Source organism: Acanthochromis polyacanthus, chromosome 10 (genome assembly GCF_021347895.1).
Source record: "Acanthochromis polyacanthus isolate Apoly-LR-REF ecotype Palm Island chromosome 10, KAUST_Apoly_ChrSc, whole genome shotgun sequence".
In the NCBI taxonomy this organism is placed as follows: Eukaryota; Metazoa; Chordata; class Actinopteri; family Pomacentridae; genus Acanthochromis; species Acanthochromis polyacanthus.
In genome coordinates this window covers 28,165,600-28,186,038 of record NC_067122.1, presented here as the reverse complement: position 1 = coordinate 28,186,038, position 20,439 = coordinate 28,165,600, and the positions used below count along the sequence as shown (strand labels likewise).

General features: G+C 38.8%; 2 long non-coding RNA genes across 4 annotated transcripts; both read right to left on the bottom strand.

Annotated features, from left to right (window-relative positions):
• Positions 1-2,987: 2,987 nt before the first annotated feature.
• LOC127535925 (uncharacterized) lies at positions 2,988-6,406 on the bottom strand. 3 transcript variants are annotated; one of them, XR_007944858.1, is made up of 7 exons: positions 6,377-6,406; positions 5,120-5,206; positions 4,979-5,044; positions 4,322-4,382; positions 3,891-3,952; positions 3,709-3,766; positions 2,988-3,635 (listed from the first exon to the last, which is right to left on the bottom strand). It is a non-coding gene; the product is annotated as an uncharacterized LOC127535925 (long non-coding RNA). The 3 variants fall into 3 exon arrangements; XR_007944856.1 differs by lacking the exon at positions 6,377-6,406 and having other exon boundaries at positions 5,120-6,089; XR_007944857.1 differs by lacking the exon at positions 6,377-6,406 and having other exon boundaries at positions 2,988-3,290; positions 5,120-6,089.
• Positions 6,407-7,041: 635 nt separating this feature from the next.
• LOC127535922 (uncharacterized) lies at positions 7,042-11,871 on the bottom strand. The gene is made up of 5 exons (XR_007944853.1): positions 11,131-11,871; positions 10,437-10,480; positions 9,942-10,030; positions 9,212-9,307; positions 7,042-8,152 (listed from the first exon to the last, which is right to left on the bottom strand). It is a non-coding gene; the product is annotated as an uncharacterized LOC127535922 (long non-coding RNA).
• Positions 11,872-20,439: the final 8,568 nt, after the last annotated feature.

Genomic DNA, 20,439 nt, shown 5'->3' with positions numbered 1-20,439 from the left:
GTATGTGGAATTATTTTTCAAAATGTAAAAATTGTGCAACATACAAAACATTTTTTGACAAGATGGATCATGCTTTCAATGCTGTATACTGACAAACAAAAGACTTGAATTGATGCACTGAAAAGTTTCCAAGAATGACACAACTCAAAACATAAACTAGAAAAGCACTCTGAGAGCGTAGAACTCCACCAAGGCTGTTTATTCCCCCCATTTGTCATTGTCAGAAATGTATTGTATACGTGTATTTTTGTATGTATTGTTTATGTATGTTGTAATTTGATTTGTATGTATTTTGTGTACATGTTGCTTTTTGGTGTTGTCACAAATGAAATTATGAAGACCCCAGGAAGAATAGCTGCTGCTTTGCAAAAGCTAATAGGGGATCTTAATAAAACAAACAAACAAACAAACTGATGTGAAGTTCTGTGTGGGCAATGTGTCTTTATTAGTTAAAAGACAGGACATTGTCATTGTAAGATGTCATTGATTTACACCTGCATTTTGAGCTTCATGGCGCTAGGTGTGCTGTTTGCATGTTGGACATTGTTTTACACAGACACCACCGAAGAAGAAAGGTGCAGCAGGTGCTGCACGGAGTTCTCCCTGTGTTTTCCTGACCACGGTCAGGAAGCGGACAGCAGGAAAGGTTAACAATAGATATTGTCAGTAACTACACAAATATGTTAAGAGCTCAGATAACGACACAATGTAATGAATAAATACAATAATATATAGGCCTACGCCGTTTGGTTTAGCCCGTGGACGCGTCCATAGCAACCACCATAGCAACGGTGGGAAACGTAACAATTCCATTCCGAGACGTGAAAGATTCATCGTAATAACAAACCAAAGATCATACACAAGAACTGAACGAATATTGTGAAATTAAAATGTATATTTTTTTGGTGTCGCTGTAATGCCTGAGGCTCAGGTAGAAAGACAGGGGGATCTTGTTGTGGTCAGGAATAAAGTTTTTAGATCGCTGTGCACTGACTGGTGTATGGATGAGCTCAACAAATGATTGCAGTAGAAGCACGTTCATGGAAATAAATACGGTTATTTGCATTGACAACGAGAGACTTGTGGATCATTGAAATGCAACTTGTTAACAAGGGAGCGAAGCGCGTCAACTAATGAACCGCCGGGGAAGACATCTCAGAAACTAGCAGTAATCATCAAGAGTTACATAAATGATTTAACAACTCAAAAAATTACACAATGCAACAATACAAAAATAAACACACCACTTGGTTTCGTCTGTGGCAGCGTCCTAATCAACCGAGAAGCCCTGACTGCAGCCCGCAGATCGGGGCGTGGCTCAACGTGGGCGGAGTTAAACGTTGAACTCCGCCCACCTTGAGCTAAACGTGGGCGGAGTTAAACGTTTAGCTCCGCCCACATTGAGCTTGACTCATTTATTGTCACTATCTGGTGGCGGAGACTATATAGCACATTCACAAACGTCAATACAGCTTATAAATGCTGGCCTAGAAACCGAGCATCTTATGTGATTTACTGTCATGATTAATTTTATATCAGCATTACTATTTATATCAGGATCAGGTCTAGAGCCAAAAAGTAGTTCTTTGGGAAAACATTTTTCTTGTAGTATCAAATCCCACAAATACAACATATACAACCCCTGGCAAAAATGATGGACTCACCAGTCTGGGAGGACGTTCGTTCAGTTGTTTAATTTTGTAGAAAAAAGCAGATAACAAACATGACATAAAGTCATTTTAATTTGCAACTTTCTGGCTGTAAGAAACACTAAAAGATATCAAGAGGAAAAATTGTGGTAGTCAGTAACAATCACTTTTTTAGACCAAGAGTGATTGGAAGTTGTTGCTGCAGCACACCAGTTTGCTGATTTCCAACCAAACCAGCTTGTTGCTCATGTACAGACTGTGGATTTGGTTGTTGCTGCTGGGCCAAATAAACTTGGTTTTGATGCTGCTGCTGCAATTGTTCTCGTCCCACGTCAGTTTGATGATCACTTGCAGAACCAATCTGGGATATCTGCAACAATTTGTGATGATTAACCCTCTTTGAAAAGTCTGATAATCCTCCCCTTTGTTTCAACTGACATCTCTCATGTTGGAGTCATGATTCATGTCAATCCACTTGGTGCAACAGCTCTCCAAGGTGTGATCACTCCTTTTAAACTGTAGACTAACAAGCAGATTTAATCTGATATGGGAGCTAGTTTTGGGAATGAGAATTTATGGGGTGATTCCATCATTTTTCCTCAGAATTGATGCCATAATTTTATCCCTGTGCCAAGTAATTGTTACTGACTACCACAATTTTTCCTCTTGATATCTTTTAGTGTTTCTTACAGCCAGAAAGTTGCAAAATAAAATGACTTTAGTTTATTGTCATGTTTGTGATCTGCTTTTTTACTACAAATTAAAACAACTGAACGAACGTCCTCCCAGACTGGTGATTCCATAATTTTTGCCAGGAGTTGTAATACTATAGCCGACACAACTTTTTACTTGGGTTCAACTTTCACCTAACTCAAACCCTGTCTAACTAGGGCTAGCTGGACTGAAACAGTGAAGTGAAATTTGTGATATACAGCATACATAGACACATTTGGATTTTTTTGTATACTGAATTATATCAGCTACATTAAGGAGATCAGAGACAGCAGCAATGTCTCTGCCATTGATAAATGAACATGCATGGTTTTTCCTGGTTGATAACAGATTTCCAAAACTTTGCACTAACGACTTTCTTAAAGTGTCACTAATCCACTCAAGGACATAAGACTGAACTGACAGTCTATGTTACATGTCTTTCCTCAAATCAAAGAGGGCTTTTAGCTTGGCCTTCATTCTACATAACTGAAACAAAAACATAATCTCTGATCTCTGTATAGAGACTTTCCATCTATGATTATGCCAGACATAATATATCAGAGTCTGTACAACTCACGAACCATGTACATTTGTAGGGGTCAGATGTAATGAATTAAGCTTCAGCACCGTTGAACACAACTTTATTCTTTTCTGTCAAAAGCACAAAACACCTTCATGTTTCTCCTGTCAATGATTTCTTGACAGAATGTCTCAGTCTTCCTGCAGACTAAAAAGAAAAAGGAACGGTTCTCTGAGATCAGCGGTCTCCTCTTCTTCCTGGCCATCACAGTCACACAGGAGTTCCACTGCCCTCACGCGTTGCTCCTTGGCCATGGTGACAACTTGGGGAAGGGAAATTTTTCCCTTGAAAGGTCTGGTCCCACACCACCGGGCTGCTGCCATTGCATCCCTGACCAAAGGATTCTCCTAAACAAAAATAAAGAAAACAGTTATTTAAGTAAAGGCTCGGAGATTGCAGAAAACACTGAAATGAGACTACCCATCTCAGGCAATATACCCCGTTTCCTGTTCCCAGTCCTGTTCTCAGCCTCATCTAGAAAGGAAACAGATTGTGGTGTCTACAGGCACAATGAAAACGCAAGATTTAAGTGGTTGATTTTAAGTACACAGAGAAATAATGACTGCTCTGTGACATCAAACCTCAACAACCTCAATGGATATGTGTGAGACAATGCAGGCTGGAACAATACCTGATGCTTCAGGGGCAGATTCCCAAAGCCCAAACTTTTTCAGGGGGACTTCAGCCACATCCTGAAATAAGTGGTGGGGATCAGTCTTCGAGCAATAGTTTCACTATATACCAATTTATCACATGACCTCTCACCTGTAGTTTTTTCTGCTCTCGTTGCCTTTTTCTTTGCTGCAATCTCTCTTCTTCAGATCTTGGTGATTGAATGACAACACACATTCACAATGAAAACATTCATGCAGGTCAGATGGCAGTGAATACAGTAAAACGTGATTTAAAAGAATCTGGTTTAAAAGTGTGATACTGAGGGCGCTTACGGCATGGGGAAGTTCTGCAGGAGAACAAGACACCACCATCTTCAAATCTGCAGCATGTTTTCCTGTGAAGAAGGAAATGCAGAAGATTAAAATATGCTTCCAAAAATAATACCTTCATCGCTAGAGTCAAGCATAACGTGTCACAATTTGCACAAAACCTCACTGAAATCACAACTGGTCCCCATTACAATGTATAGAGATACTGGTTAATATAATATCATGCATATTCTGTCAGGATACAGTTTTTCAATACAAAGAGTGTGTTTTAAATGCATAAAAAACATTTTATAGAGGTCATCCATATAACATACTGAGTAGTTCTTACCATCAAACAAACACGCCACAGTTGGTGGAGTATCTTTGCAGTGTTTTAATAAAAGAATGGCAAGAAAATAGCAAATGTTAGCAAATGCAATGTAGTAATGTCTCACCTGAACATCATTCACACCAAGCTGCCTCCAAGGGCCAGGAGATAGGCTGTGAGCAATGTGCCTGGTCAAAGAGTAAATAAAAGTACAATAAACCATTTTAAAGCAACACTTGGAACAAAGTTGGAAGAGGCTGGAACTTCAAATCAAACGTTTTTGTAATGGGCTTAAACAAACAAAACATATGGTTCTGTTTCCATCTGCGTAGAATAATGTAAAAATAAATAAGAACAATGTAACAATTACTTCTATCCCTCGCAAACACTCACTTTTGTTGTTTGTTTTTGTTTGTTTGGAACATCTTAATGCATTCAAATAAAAACAGAAGCATTTATTAAACAAACAAAGGACAAGTGGTTTAAAACAGAACTACCACTGTCCAGGAAGGATCTTGGAAGGTGTCCTAAAAACCTGACTAGATGGACTCTACTCTCATCTCTCCAGCCACTGCCACAGAGGGGATCTAGAAAGAAAATCTCTCTAGCCTGTGGCCTCAGTATCTGTTAAATGTGTTCAAATATAACCAAACACATAAAGTTATGGAATGTTACAGAAATACTAACAAAGCTGCCATGCATTTAATATACCAAAAAAATTAAATCAGCAATGAGCAACTTTGTTGTGTAAGGTCATAACAGAGGAAGATATAAATGTATTTACATAGAGTATTCAGTGTCCAGGTACAAATACTGGAAGCAGAACCCACTGGAGACTGGCTGCATTGTCCTGTAAAAAGATATCAATAACTGAATATGAAATGCTCAAACTCCACTACAAAAGCAAAACTTTTTAACAAATTACCGGCAGGTGATCCATGGGGTTTGTGGATGATGGTGGAAACCATGTGGCAATGACGTGGCTGTTTGCAGCAAACACGTGCTCTATTCTCTGTAACAGAGATAGATAATTGAACTATACTATCCAATCCATTTGAATTAATAGTTTTGTAAACCTTTCCTTTCATTTTAGCTGAAACTCTTCTATCACACATCACACCTGACACTTTTCTCCAGCCGTTCCACCACCAGGGGTCACCAACTATATTTGCCAGAGGGCCAGAATTTTACCGGACAGTCACTTTGGGGGCCGGACCCTCAAACAAAAATTAAATAAAAATCGAATTTTGGCATAACATTATTATTTGATGTTTATTTTTTATATTTTTTCCATTTCATTACAAAACTGAAGGCATTTTTAGCCTTTATGAGTCAGTGCTCCTATCACCTGCACCACAGTCAACCACTAGGAGTGATAGAGATATTTTGCCTCATCTCAAGTCAACTTTATTCACAGAGCACTTGAAAAAGAAACACCGCAGAAGTGACAGGAAAAGGCCTCTTAACACGGGTAAAATGGCACTCTCTAAGGCCACGAAACGAAAAGTTGATGTGGAAAACAGATCCTTTAATAATGACTGGACTGACTGCTTTAATAGTGTGGACCACATGATATTTTGTCTTCGATCCTCACAATTTTGGAATCCAGTCGCGGGCCGGATTGGACGGTTCGGCGGGCCGTATTCGGCCCGCGGGCCGCCAGTTGATGATCACTGCTGTACACGCTTCTTCACCTCTTTTCCACACTCTCCATTGCTCTGTACTGTTGACCCTAAGTACTTAAAATCCTCCACCTTCTTGATCTCTTCTCCCTGTAACCTCACTCTTCCACTTGGGTCCCTCTCATTCACACACAGATACTCCGTCTTGCTGCGGCTAACTTTCATTCCTCTCCTTTCCAGGGCAAACCTCTACGCCTCTAGCTTCTCCTCCAATTCCAGTAGATAACTCTGAATATTTTGAATTAGTCTAATTCTAAAAGGAATGGCATCGTTTTAATGTTTTGTTAAACGTCACTTTTCTAATGGGCTTGCTACTTAGCACGTGACAAAATCATGACATCGCGACAAAATAAGTAAGTCTGACGTAAGTCTAAAACTAATGCAAGGAGATGATGCAACTGGAGATAAAATAATATCACTTCCTTCACTTGTTCCTGTCACAAAATAGCAAAACAGCAACGTTAAAGCAGCACGTTTAAACAAAAGATAAACATGCTTACCTCCATTTTGGAAACTTCTTCTTCTTTGATGGTTCAACTGCGCTATGCGGGCGGAGTTAAACGTTTAACTCCGCCCACATTTAGCTCAAGGTGGGCGGAGCTCAACGTTTAACTCCGCCCACGTTGAGGCACGCCCCGATCTGCGGGCTGCAGTCAGGGGTACTTGAATCAACCAGCATAACGTACAAAATGTGACACTGTCACAATTTAATGCCGTGAAGTACACTGAAAAAACTAAAACAGCAATATACTCAATTTATTTGGTGAAACATTTTTACACTTAAAAAAACTGAGTAAATTTTGAAGCTGTAAAAATTGATTACATATAATTGAGGAATTTGAGTAAATGTGATTAAAAATTCAAGTAGCTCCATACAACTACATTTAGTAGCATTACATAAAAAATTAAGTAGATAAATTAAAAGCCTAAGTTAATGTAACAGCAACTCTAAGTCAAAACCACTGAAAAGACTGAGTCAATACAATTGGAATGCTCATTAGATATGACTGAAAATTAGGCTTTTATTTCACAAAACTAATGCGATCCATGTACTAAATGTCTTAAGTGAATTTATGTGTTTAATATATACTATATTAACTATTTACCTGTATTTACTCTGTACTTAAATGACACCAAATAATATACAAAAACAATCACACACATGTTAACAGTAAAACCACTGTAAATCTTTATTTGTTCAGAAATGACTAATGTAACACATGAAATAGCATCTGTAGTCACCCTGGTTTGCTTTCCAAATCACATATGTAACAATATCCACAGTATGAAAACAGTGCACTGAAAACTCATACTAGCCAGCGGCATCTAAAACATGGGTAAAACACTCACTGTTGCCAAAGTGCAGGTAAAAAAATGCTTTTGGTTCAAGAGCAACAGGCTGAACTGAGCTCTGCACATGGCTGAAATACATTAAGTGACACTTAACATCAACAATAACTACCTCTATTGCTAACTACCAGTTATTTCCCCGTGGCGCTAACTGGGCAGGCCTATACCATCATGTTAAAACACCAAAGAGCACATTTCTACATTCTGATGCAAGTTTTGGAACAGATCACTTGGAGTGAAAAAAAACATCTTTTTGTCAAGTACTGAGTAAATTAATATCCTGTCCTTCTCACCCTTTCTCAAATCAAGTAGTTCTTAAACAAAGTGGGAAATGTAAGATCATAAAACAAAATCAAGGGACCAATAACAATAATTCGCACCTGGTTTCTCCTGTCCATCAGGAAACTACTGACAGTTTGAAAAAGTTTGATGCTTACAACAAGCAAGACAACCTATAAGTTTTCACTGTTTGCCCTCACTTACACTTTTCCTACATGTTATCTTAGGATTAATACAGTATTTCACTAAAACTTTAAGACATGAACACCTTGAAAATGGACAAAATCCAGATTAGTGAGAGCATCTCATTGAACAGTAGTCAACAACTAAGTACACAGGTAATTTTTCAGTCTTTGAACCTTGGTTGAAAGGTTTCCAGGATCCAGCTCCAGTAGCACTTTTTGGAACACCTCAAAACTGTATTTGAGATTCCGAGGGTATCTCAGATCCAAGGCATAGGTCAGTCCCAACAGATAGCAGCAGGCTCTGCTGAGATCCCCAAGACTGCAGAGGACAATGATGCCCTCAATTACAATCCCTACATCAGTAGGTGCATCATCTGATTGTCCCGGGTTCTGCACCATGTAAATCTTCATGACCTCCTCTGCCAACTCCTTTTCTAAACCGTCAGGAGCATCAGCGACCACCTGCAGACATGGGAGAGAGAACTGGTTAGAGATCGCTTCTGGCCTGCATGTTACAAGACAGACGTACAAAGAGTTATCCCTCGGTATTTTCTAGAGATGTAACGATATTTCATATCGCAGTTATTGTAACAAAATTATCACGATGATTATTATTATCATAACATTAAGTATACTCAAAATGTTCAAAGTACTTATACAACAGTCAACTCCAACCAAGCAATTTGATTGTACAAGAGTCATTTCATGAGTGACGATTTACAGCAGTGGTCCCCAACCTTTTTTGTGTCGCAGACCACATGGCTGACAATTTTTCCTCAGAACGTGGGGCGCTGCTGCTCCTTATGACAAACTAAGTATGTACTAAGAAGCAGAGCATCTGTTCTCCATTTCTGGGACTTCAATCACAGTTAAAAGCAGCAATATTTGCAATGTCGTTCACGGTTGATGGCAGAAGTGGCTGCAATGATTATCTTTGGCACTTGGCCTGCATACTCGTGACTACGACCAAATCACAGCCATGACGATAGAGGACAACATCACTCCCTCTCTTGTGACATTGCTTAATTAATTTCCCCTCAGCATCCTCCAAAAAAAACAACAACAAAAAAACACACCAAGAATACATCCAGACTTCAGTCTTTGTGGTTTTAGTGGAGGAAAAAATCTCTGGAGCTCTGCCCGTGAGGGGCCCTTCCACCATGTTGTCAAGGGCCAAACATAATAAATTGTGCATTCACGTCTGTCAGGAGTTACTGCCTCTCCACCATGAGTTACTCAAAGTGCAGTAATCAAACATAGTTGTAATGAAAATTAAAATTTGAAATGGTAATACAAACTGTCAGGGATTTTACTGTGCTTTATCATTATACTGATAATTGTTTCATCCATCATTGGGAAAAAATGTATTTTCTTCTATTTTATGATGAATGCAATTTATTAACATCCAAAATTACTCATTCTGCTGTTGATTTGCCTGTTTGTGACGTTGTCTTACAGTTGTTTGTGATTACCTGAGTTAAAACTTGCAACACTTTCAGAAATTCAGAAAACTGTACAAACCTCAAACTCCTTGATCAAGGCACTTGCATCTTCTCCCAGATGATCAATGAGACACTGGATGATGATCTCTCGTGTTCGCTGAATGGGGATTCCATTCTGCCGGACAGAAAGTTGTTCAACTATCAAAATCTTTATTACTCTGCACATTTCAGTAACATTTGCTCTACTAGTCCAGCATTAATGTCAAAACAGTTTCAAATGAATTGATTTAAGAGAAAAGAAACTGAAGAAAAAATACGAGTAACAAAGAACTGTTATAGACAGCAATAAAGCAGAAGGAATAATATGAGACATAAGCAATAAAAAAAAAAAAAAAAAACAGGAGGGAAAGTCAGAGGGGATAAAGATCATATTCATTTGTCCTAATCAGATATGATTAGGACAAATGCAATCACATCAGCCTTAAAGTCTTTTAGTGAATAGGACTTGTGTTTTCTACTTCTGTGTGTTGCATAAGTCCCATGTATGTTTGTCTGGAAATCACATCCAACAAAAGCACATTCAATGGTTTCATGTCTTTTCAAGTGGGAGTTAATATGTTGAAAAAAGTATTTTGAATTAGGATAAACTGAGTCACAAATTTTGCATCGAAAAGATTGCACAACTTCCCCGTCCTCGTGTTGGAAACTGTGGGATCTATGCAAGTGTGTGCGCAGGCCACCCCACGTCTTGAATGAGCAAGGGCAGTTTAAATGTAGACAGGGTACTAAGTATCCATGACCAAAAGTACCGTGAGTCAGTCGATAGTGCTTGAGAAGTCCTCCTTTTGATGAATCTGCAAATGTGCAGAGCTTACAGTGCCATCCCATCCGTGGTCACCTACGAAAGAGGATGATAAATGGCAATTTTAATGCTACTTCAACCCATATGAATACTTCTGGGGCTAACATGTTTATGTCATATAGATCTGTTGAAACAAAATCAATCTTAATGACACAGACAGGTTGGATTGCAAGTATGGTTGCAATGTTATTAGTTTTTAGTTATTGTGAATTTTTCCAGCCAATATAATCCAATGTGGTCAAAATAAGTGTCGTACATGTAGCTAATTAACAGCTTTCCTGAACTTTAAGTTACTAACTTATGACTTCAGCAAGTCCTCTTAGTGGCTAATATTCAGCTGCACAATTACAACTCATACAGGTACAAAAAATGGTAATTAGATAGCCGTCCAACAAATAGTAACCACTATGCAACAGGTGAATAACAAAGAGAGAGCATTTACCTCCACAATCTTGGTTCAGCTCCCCTTCTTTAGCAGTGCTGGTGCTGTGACACAAAGGAAAATACTGAAGTGAACAGACTTCACCGAAAAGTCCCACTTTACATGCAATAGCCATTATCATTTGCACTCCCAAATCTGACAAAACAAACTGACCAAGTGCTACAATCCTCGTTTAAGAAACATGACTGACTTACAAGAATAATGCAGAAACTCTGTCATAAATATAGACAGCTCTATTTACCAATATTTGACCGCGGACACAGCAAACACCACATGTTACAGTTGTTGTTAGCTAAAGGGTGGCGCTAGCCAGATAACCGCGCAGCCACGTTGTGGCGCAAAAATACACTGCTACCGCAACATGTACTGTTTCATTAGCTTTTGCTAGCGAGCCACTGAAGCCATTATCATTTTCACTCCCAAATCTGGCAAAAAGGCTGACCAAGTGCTACAATCATCGTTTAAGAAACATGACTGACTTACAAGAATAATGCAGAAAGTCTGTCATAAATATAGACAGCTATATTTCCCAACGTTTGACCGCAGACACAGCAAACACTGCGTGTTACACAGGTGCTGTTAGCTAAAGGCTAGCGCTAGCCAGATAACCGCGCAGCCACGTTGTGGCGCAAAATACAAACACTGCCACAGCAACATGTACTGTTTCATTAGCTTTTGCTGGCGAGCCACTTACCAAGATTAGCAAGCAGTTCTTCTCGTCGCGGAGTTTCTCGGCTGGGTGCAGAAGTTGTGCAGATACCACTTCCCATTAGGACCTGTGTTTGCGCGCGTTGAACGTTGTCCACGTGATCCCGTATAGCTGAACGTACCGGTTTGAAAAATGCTGGACACGTCCGGAGCCGTCAGTCAGCGGTTCGACTCCCGGCTTTACACTTCTACTGCATGTAATTCCCTTTCCCTCTTTCCCTGCATGTACTGTGTACCTTGAAAATCACTTCCAATTAAAGACATGGTATACATTTATTTATTTTAATCTATTTTGCATATTTAGACGGTATTAGGTGTGTTCATTTTTTACATGTTTCAAAAATGTTACAACCAGAAAAAAACAAAATAACTCTTTTTTTTTTTTTGTTAAAGATAAAGTATTATGATTGGGAGTGGCTAATTACTGTATTTTTTTTTTTACACTGAATAGAATGATTACTGAATTCACAAACATTTTAACTGAAGTTCACTGAAAATATTGAGTATATCCAGAAAATATAGTTGGCAAATCACATACAATTTTCTTTCTGTGAAAATGACTTAAATATTCATTGTGAATTTAAACAATAGTCACTGTTTGATTTTTAGACATTTATGTTGGCATATCCAACTCAAAAATTCACGAAAGGGACATTTAAAGATTTTATTAAGCTATTATAGTTTATATTTATTGTAATATTTACAAAGGCACTGAATGACTTTTTGCAGTGTAATATTCAGCGTAAAAACAAACCAAACCCAAGATCATTTCCAATAACTGAATGGATAATGTGAAAGTGTGATATATATTTCTCGCTACAAATGTCATCAAAATGTTTTTTTCTGTCCAAACTATCTTAAAATAATGCATTGTCCACGGAAAATAAAAGGAATAGCCGCCATGTTTTCATTTTGAGAAGCCTCCAGCAAGCAGTCACGTGACCCTTCGTCAGACCCATAGATAAGAATTGGGGGGAAAAACGTGAGCATCTCACAATTTTGGCCTGAAAATTGTGAGATTGTAACGTTTTGCATTGTGGACCAACGTGACTATGTCTCAATTTGATACACACGTGGACAAAATTGTTGGTACCCCTCAGTTAAAGAAGGAAAAACCCACAATTCTCACTGAAATCACTTGAAACTCACAAAAGTAACAATAAATAAAAATTTATTGAAAATTAAATAATCAAAATCAGCCATTACTTTTGAATTGTTGATTAACATAATTATTTAAAAAAACAAACTAATGAAACAGGCCTGGACAAAAATGATGGTACCTCTATAAAAGATTGAAAACTATTTGACCAGAGTGACATGATTAACTCAGGTGTGTCATTTAATTGACATCACAGGTGTTTCCAAACTCATAATCAGTCAGTCTGCCTATTTAAAGGGAGACAAGTAGTCACCCTGCTGTTTGGTGAAAAGGTGTGTACCACACTGAACATGGACAACAGAAAGCGAAGGAGACAATTGTCCCAGGACATCCGAAAAAAAAATTATAGACAAACATCTTAAAGGTAAAGGCTATAAGACCATCTCTAAACAGCTTGAAGTTCCTGTGACAACAGTGGCTCATATTATTCAGAAGTTCAAGACCCACGGGACAGTAGCCAACCTCCCTGGACATGGCCGCAAGAGGAAAATTGATGACAAATTGAAGAGACGGATCGTTCGAATTGTATCCAAAGAGCCCAGAGCAACCTCCAAAGAAATTAAAGGTGAACTCCAAGGCCAAGGTACATCAGTGTCAGATCGCACCATTCGTTGTTGTTTGAGCCAAAGTGGACTTCATGGGAGACGACCAAGGAGGACACCACTGCTGAAAAAAAGTCATAAAAAAGCGGGACTGGAATTTGCAAAAATGCATGTTGACAAGCCACAAAGCTTCTGGGAGAATGTCCTTTGGACAGATGAGACCAAACTGGAGCTTTTTGGTAAGGCACATCAACTCTATGTTCATAGACTCAAAAACCAAGCATACGAAGAAAAGAACACTGTCCCTACGGTGAAACATGGAGGAGGCTCAGTAATGTTTTGGGGCTGCTTTGCTGCATCTGGCACAGGGTGTCTTGAAAGTGTGCAAGGTACGATGAAATCTGAAGACTATCAAGGCATTCTGGAGAGAAATGTGTTGCCTAGTGTCAGAAAGCTTGGTCTCAGTCGCAGGTCATGGGTCTTCCAACAGGACAACGATCCAAAACACACAGCCAAAAACACCCAAGAATGGCTGAGAGAAAAGCGTTGGACTATTCTAAAGTGGCCTTCTATGAGCCCAGATCTGAATCCCATTGAACATATGTGGAAGGAGCTGAAACATGCCATTTGGAGAAGACACCCATCAAACCTGAGACAACTGGAGCTGTTTGCTCATGAGGAGTGGGCCAAAATACCTGTTGACAGCTGCAGAACGCTCATTGACAAATACAGAAATCGTTTAATTGCGGTGATTGCCTCAAAAGGTTGTGCAACAAAATATTAAGTTATGGGTACCATCATTTTTGTCCAGCCCTATTTCATTAGTTTGTTTTTTTAAATAATTATGTTAATCAACAATTCAAAAGTGATGGCTGATTTTGATTATTTAATTTTCAATAAATTTTTATTTATTGTTACTTTTGTGAGTTTCAAGTGATTTCAGTGAGAATTGTGGGTTTTTCCTTCTTTAACTGAGGGGTACCAACAATTTTGTCCACGTGTGTATGAGACTGGGTTGTCACTTATCAGCAGTACGTACCATCATGCATTGAAAGATATGGACAAGAGAACTAATTAAGGGCTAGTGGTATTTGCACAGTTTTCTGACAGCTGTTTTATGTTGTTGAGGCATATTTTCTTTGGAATATATGTTTTCTACACATTTGGTTTGTCGAAATGACAACAGGCATTAGACAAATCCATAAGTTATGGTGGGAAAATATTCAAATAAAATGTGTTTTGTGGCAGCAGACTGATGTACCACAAGACAAAGAAAGGATTTTTTTATAAAATAATTTTGGAAAATATGTGAAGTATAATATGAATTTATCACAAAATTGCCAGTAGGTTCATCAGCCGGCATCGATGGGATATGATTTATTGAGCAACAATCACAGCAAAATTAATGGAGCCAAGACTTGACCAGCATCCAAAAATGTCACCTTTGCTGAGGAGCTCTCTATGTAGGTCACTATCTAGTGGTCAATCGGCAGGGAGAAGGAAATGACTGGATGATTTCAGACACAGCCTGGTGTAATATGGAGGTGCTGAAGAGCTGAATAAGTTGTAGGCGTCACTAATCTGTTAAACCAGGGAGCCAAGTGACATCCTCAACCAGATTCAGTAGAGCAAAAGGGGAGAACATAAAAGGAATTGAGGGGAAATTAAACCAAACAAAAACCAAATCCAACCAATAACACAGAACATAACAAAACAAATTCCTTATTAAGTCAACCTGTTTTTCTTATGATTGTCACTGATAAATGAACTCCGGAGAACTCCATCTTGGGCTTTTCCTTCCAGTTAGGTCTTGGTGAATCCAAACCCCTTCATGTCCGTTTGCAGATCTCTTCACAAGGTTATCTTTGGGCCTTCTTCACTTTCCTTGAGGGTTCCACATCAGGGCTTTTCCGATTGTGTTTTATGAAAATAAAATCAATCACGAGCTGTTAGGTTATCATTTATGTGCTCATTTCATGTACATGGATCCTTGCTTGTTGCTGTGGAACTCGTTCTGTTAGCAGAGTAACCATCTGTCACCTCAGCATGATTGCTGAAGAACAAGAAACCAGGGAAGATATTTACACTATTAAAGAGGTTGGTATACTAGGAAAGAAGGACTCAGTGGTTCTTATATTTTATGGAAACTGATAGCAGGTTCACACTTACATCTATGTATATTTACCAAAGGATTTCTTACTGTCTGTTCAATATAAAAGCTGTTGTATTTCTACTTCGTCTTTGAGAATCTGGAGAATCAAATCTGCCAAGGAATCAGCAAAGTGTTTTGTGTTTCTGGAGTTTAACAATATAGCAAACTTCCAAAACAGATTACCACTGGTTTTTGTAAAATATGTCAAATCCAGTGCCACCTTCTTCTTCTTCTTCTTCTTCTTCTTCTTCTTCTTCTTCTTCTTCTTCTTCTTCTTCTTCTTCTTCTTCTTCTTCTTCTTCTTCTTCCACTGGTAGTTGCTGTTTTCAGGTATAGGTCTTTGTCACTGATCTCATCCAACCCTTGTATCTTGAGGATCTTTCTTAAGCAGTTGTTTATCTATCTCGAAGTCTCAGAACCTTAAAGAATTTTGTACTAGAGCTGAAAATTCTTACTTTAGTTTGCTTTAATATTAGGGAGCTCCATTTTTCAGGTGAACACAAACCATCTGTTTTAACTCTACTTTTTGTCTCTACCGACTTCAGACAAAATGTTGTATTTTGCTGCTAAATGCTCTTTTATTATAACTAGGAAGTGGCTAATGTTCTCCTTTGTTTGGAGCCTGATAACAGAAAATCTAAGAGGAACTGCTAAGGATAACTTCTCTTGAGTCATTATTGACACTGCGAATGCAAACATGTTAAAGACAGCAGCAGTTATGTTGACAATCCTAACCATAGACATCATTAATCAGAAAACACTTGCATGAGTTGATGTGGAAAGCATGGACAAACCACTTATGTAGTTGCTGAGGTATGAACGCTTGTTAAATTTTGTTTATTCCTGCATATTTGACCCGAGCCCAGCAGCTCCTCAGCCTTTGCAACAGTCCTTTCATGGAAGTGAGAGCAGTTGCTTCTCTTTGTCCTGAGCAGATACACATCAGGGAACTTAATAATTTGTATGTTTTTACAGTGTTGGGAAGTTGTTAAGCTGCTGTTCACTCCAGTTAAGTAAAAATTTCAGTTGATGCATCATTATTTGGCAGACAGATTAATGGATCTGAGATAAGTGGAGGGATTTGAAAGTTAATACCTGGACCCGGGTGGTCTGCTGACGCTGAGATCTGTTGTAAATTACAACAGGATGTCTCTTTTTTAAAATTCAAATAGTCCGTTTTGTTTTTCTGACTAAAGTGGTGAAAATCTGCATGCCAGGATGTTTAAGTAGGTCATCATTCGTCTCAGCAGTTTAGTGGATTGTTTCGCAAAGTGGAGTTCAGAGATAAAAACTAAACAGAAACCTTGGGGGAAACAAACAACATGTAAAAGTTTTGCGGTTTCCTCGTTGCTGACATTTTAGATGCAGAATTATCTGTGCGCTGATGTAAAGATGATGTTTCATACATCCTGGATGCTTCAGGACGGTGAAAAAAGTGTTCCATCTGCGTGTGCATACACCCCCTGTCAAAAGTTTTGAGACGGGTTCTAATTTATTTGAATAAAAAAGTGTCTCAAAACTTCTGACAGGGGGTGTACATCAGAAAGAGAATTTCATGCATATACACACGTGGACAAAATTGTTGGTACCCCTCAGTTAAAGAAGGAAAAACCCACAATTCTCACTGAAATCACTTGAAACTCACAAAAGTAACAATAAATAAAAATTTATTGAAAATTAAATAATCAAAAACAGCCATTACTTTTGAATTGTTGATTAACATAATTATTTAAAAAAACAAACTAATGAAACAGGCCTGGACAAAAATGATGGTACCTCTATAAAAGATTGAAAACTATTTGACCAGAGTGACATGATTAACTCAGGTGTGTCATTTAATTGACATCACAGGTGTTTCCAAACTCATAATCAGTCAGTCTGCCTATTTAAAGGGAGACAAGTAGTCACCCTGCTGTTTGGTGAAAAGGTGTGTACCACACTGAACATGGACAACAGAAAGCGAAGGAGAGAATTGTCCCAGGACATCCGAAAAAAAATTATAGACAAACATCTTAAAGGTAAAGGCTATAAGACCATCTCTAAACAGCTTGAAGTTCCTGTGACAACAGTGGCTCATATTATTCAGAAGTTCAAGACCCACGGGACAGTAGCCAACCTCCCTGGACGTGGCCGCAAGAGGAAAATTGATGACAAATTGAAGAGACGGATCGTTGGAATTGTATCCAAAGAGCCCAGAGCAACCTCCAAAGAAATTAAAGGTGAACTCCAAGGCCAAGGTACATCAGTGTCAGATCGCACCATTCGTCGTTGTTTGAGCCAAAGTGGACTTCATGGGAGACGACCAAGGAGGACACCACTGCTGAAAAAAACTCATAAAAAAGCGAGACTGGAATTTGCAAAAATGCATGTTGACAAGCCACAAAGCTTCTGGGAGAATGTCCTTTGGACAGATGAGACCAAACTGGAGCTTTTTGGTAAGGCACATCAACTCTATGTTCATAGACTCAAAAACCAAGCATACGAAGAAAAGAACACTGTCCCTACGGTGAAACATGGAGGAGGCTCAGTAATGTTTTGGGGCTGCTTTGCTGCATCTGGCACAGGGTGTCTTGAAAGTGTGCAAGGTACGATGAAATCTGAAGACTATCAAGGCATTCTGGAGAGAAATGTGCTGCCTAGTGTCAGAAAGCTTGGTCTCAGTCGCAGGTCATGGGTCTTCCAACAGGACAACCATCCAAAACACACAGCCAAAAACACCCAAGAATGGCTGAGAGAAAAGCGTTGGACTATTCTAAAGTGGCCTTCTATGAGCCCAGATCTGAATCCCATTGAACATATGTGGAAGGAGCTGAAACATGCCATTTGGAGAAGACACCCATCAAACCTGAGACAACTGGAGCTGTTTGCTCATGAGGAGTGGGCCAAAATACCTGTTGACAGCTGCAGAACGCTCATTGACAAATACAGAAATCGTTTAATTGCAGTGATTGCCTCAAAAGGTTGTGCAACAAAATATTAAGTTATGGGTACCATCATTTTTGTCCAGCCCTATTTCATTAGTTTGTTTTTTTTAAATAATTATGTTAATCAACAATTCAAAAGTGATGACTGATTTTGATTATTTAATTTTCAATAAATTTTTATTTATTGTTACTTTTGTGAGTTTCAAGTGATTTCAGTGAGAATTGTGGGTTTTTCCTTCTTTAACTGAGGGGTACCAACAATTTTGTCCACGTGTGTAATAGCATTTTATTGGTTAATATTACAAGCATACTAAAGAAAGCCGCAGTATGTTCGGGCATGTGGTTGTACGAGGCCCCGGCGTGTCATTTTTTTCACCATATTTGCACGAAGAAGACCTCCAGGCCTTGTTTAGATAACCTCCCAAAACCATCCAGTGAAGATGCAACCAAAATCACTGATTGAGTCTAAACACACAGGCAGATAAATCAATCTGACAGTTTATAAAAAGGATACTGAAGAAATGTACTTGTCTTTCCAGAGAGAACAGCATGAGGAAACTTCCTGTCACTGTTTATCTATTGGTGAGCACTTTAACCCATTTTGGTTTAAGCCACAAAGGAATAAAACTGTGACCATGCCTGCTGATTTCACAGGGATAAATCATTTTCATTGGCTCTGAATTCAAAGTAATCTGAGGCATCATGGGAGTATTCCCAAACATGATCAAGCAGCTTCTTCAGAATAAATCCATTCGCTATTATTAGTATTATTATTGTTTTTCTGTATAAGGTTGCAGAGGTCTGGAATCAAAGGACCATCTGACCATGAGGCTAACCACTGCTCCACTTTACAAATCATACAGACACATTTTTTGTGTGTATTTTTGCTATTTTTGATGCTACACACACAAAGCAAGCTCCAGGAAATTCATGTGGATTAGACGCATTAAATGTGTTGGAGCTGAATTAAAAGACAGAATAATGTCTCGTTATCACACCATTTGTGCAGGATCAACGCCTGACCATTTGCCACAACAACTGCATAAATACAAAGCTGGAAGTTTGGTAGCTTTCCCGTTTTTCCCCCGTTTTTCCCATGAGCATAATCCAGACAGGGCAGCAGTATGGCGCAGTGGTTTGCACTGCCGCCTGTGTTGGTTTTCTCCAGATATCCCGGCTTCCTCCCACAGTCCAGAGACATGCATGGTTGGTTATAAGTGGTGACTCTGAATTAGCTGGTAGTGTGAGTGTGCACGGCTGTCAGTCCGTCTGTGTTAGCCTTGTGATCGACTGGTGATCCGCTGGAATAAGCTCAAGCTACAGGATAAAGTGAGTATAACTAATGGATGGATGGATCGATTTTATGTTTAAAAAACTACAATAGTTATTTAAACTAAAAAGAAGTTTCTCGTAAACATCAGAAAACAGAGACGATGTCACAATAATCTATGTTCACATTCAGGTTATTGTTGGTTGGTATTTTGACTGGAATCTAAAGACAGCATGGTAGTTATTTGGCAAATTCATATAAACCTGACTGATGTAAATATTACCAAGAAAAAAAACTATAATTTAACAAACAAGGGAATTCTTTAAAATGATGTGCATTTAAAACAAAAATAGCACTCAGAGAGTTCAGTACTCCACCAAGACTGCTCATTCCTTGTATCATTTCCGACAGATGAAATCTTTAACAAATCCGTGGATCACTGCCAAAATCTAATCACTTGGTCCTTGTATCATTTCTGACCTTCTCTGAAAATTTAATCCAAATCTGTTGATCCGTTTTTGAGTAATAGACAAACAGACAAAAAACAGACAGACAGACAAACCAACGGTGATCGTCACATAACTCCAGTAGACTCCACCTACTTGAAAGAACTAAAGAACTCTCAAAAACTGTTAACAAACACTGTCAGCTCTGCAAGTGTTTTGAGCTAAAAGCTAAATCTGCACCTTCATGGACAGGATGACAGGCTGGTATTTAGCAAGGATTGTATAATGTCCTCCATGTTTGACTCCTAGTTTGAGCCAGTTTACAGTCATTGTGCTAAACATGAATTACAGCTAAAGCTAACATGAATATCAGAAAATATCATTTTTCCCATCAGTTTTGCAAAAATGCCAGAAAACCTGAGTCATTTTTCCCACATTGCAGCATCTTCCATTCACTAAACACGACGTTCTTTGTAAATACCAGTTTAGTTCCTCATTGCTCATCTAGATGTTTTATACCCTCATCCTGCTACCCCACCACATTTCTTCCATTATCTTCTTCCAACTGTGAGCGCATTTAACATTTTTCTAGTTAGTTCCGTAAACAGTTTGTGCCAGGCGTCACACACAGATACTCGTGTGGTCTGCTGATCTTAGTCACACACCTGGTCTATTTAACACTACTGTGTGCCATGTGACCAAACTAAAAGCAAAACCGCCTGTTTTCAATCGACCACTGGAAAAGTGGTTAACATTACAGTCTGCGACTAATTTATTCATGTTGGTGTGTGATCTGGTACCA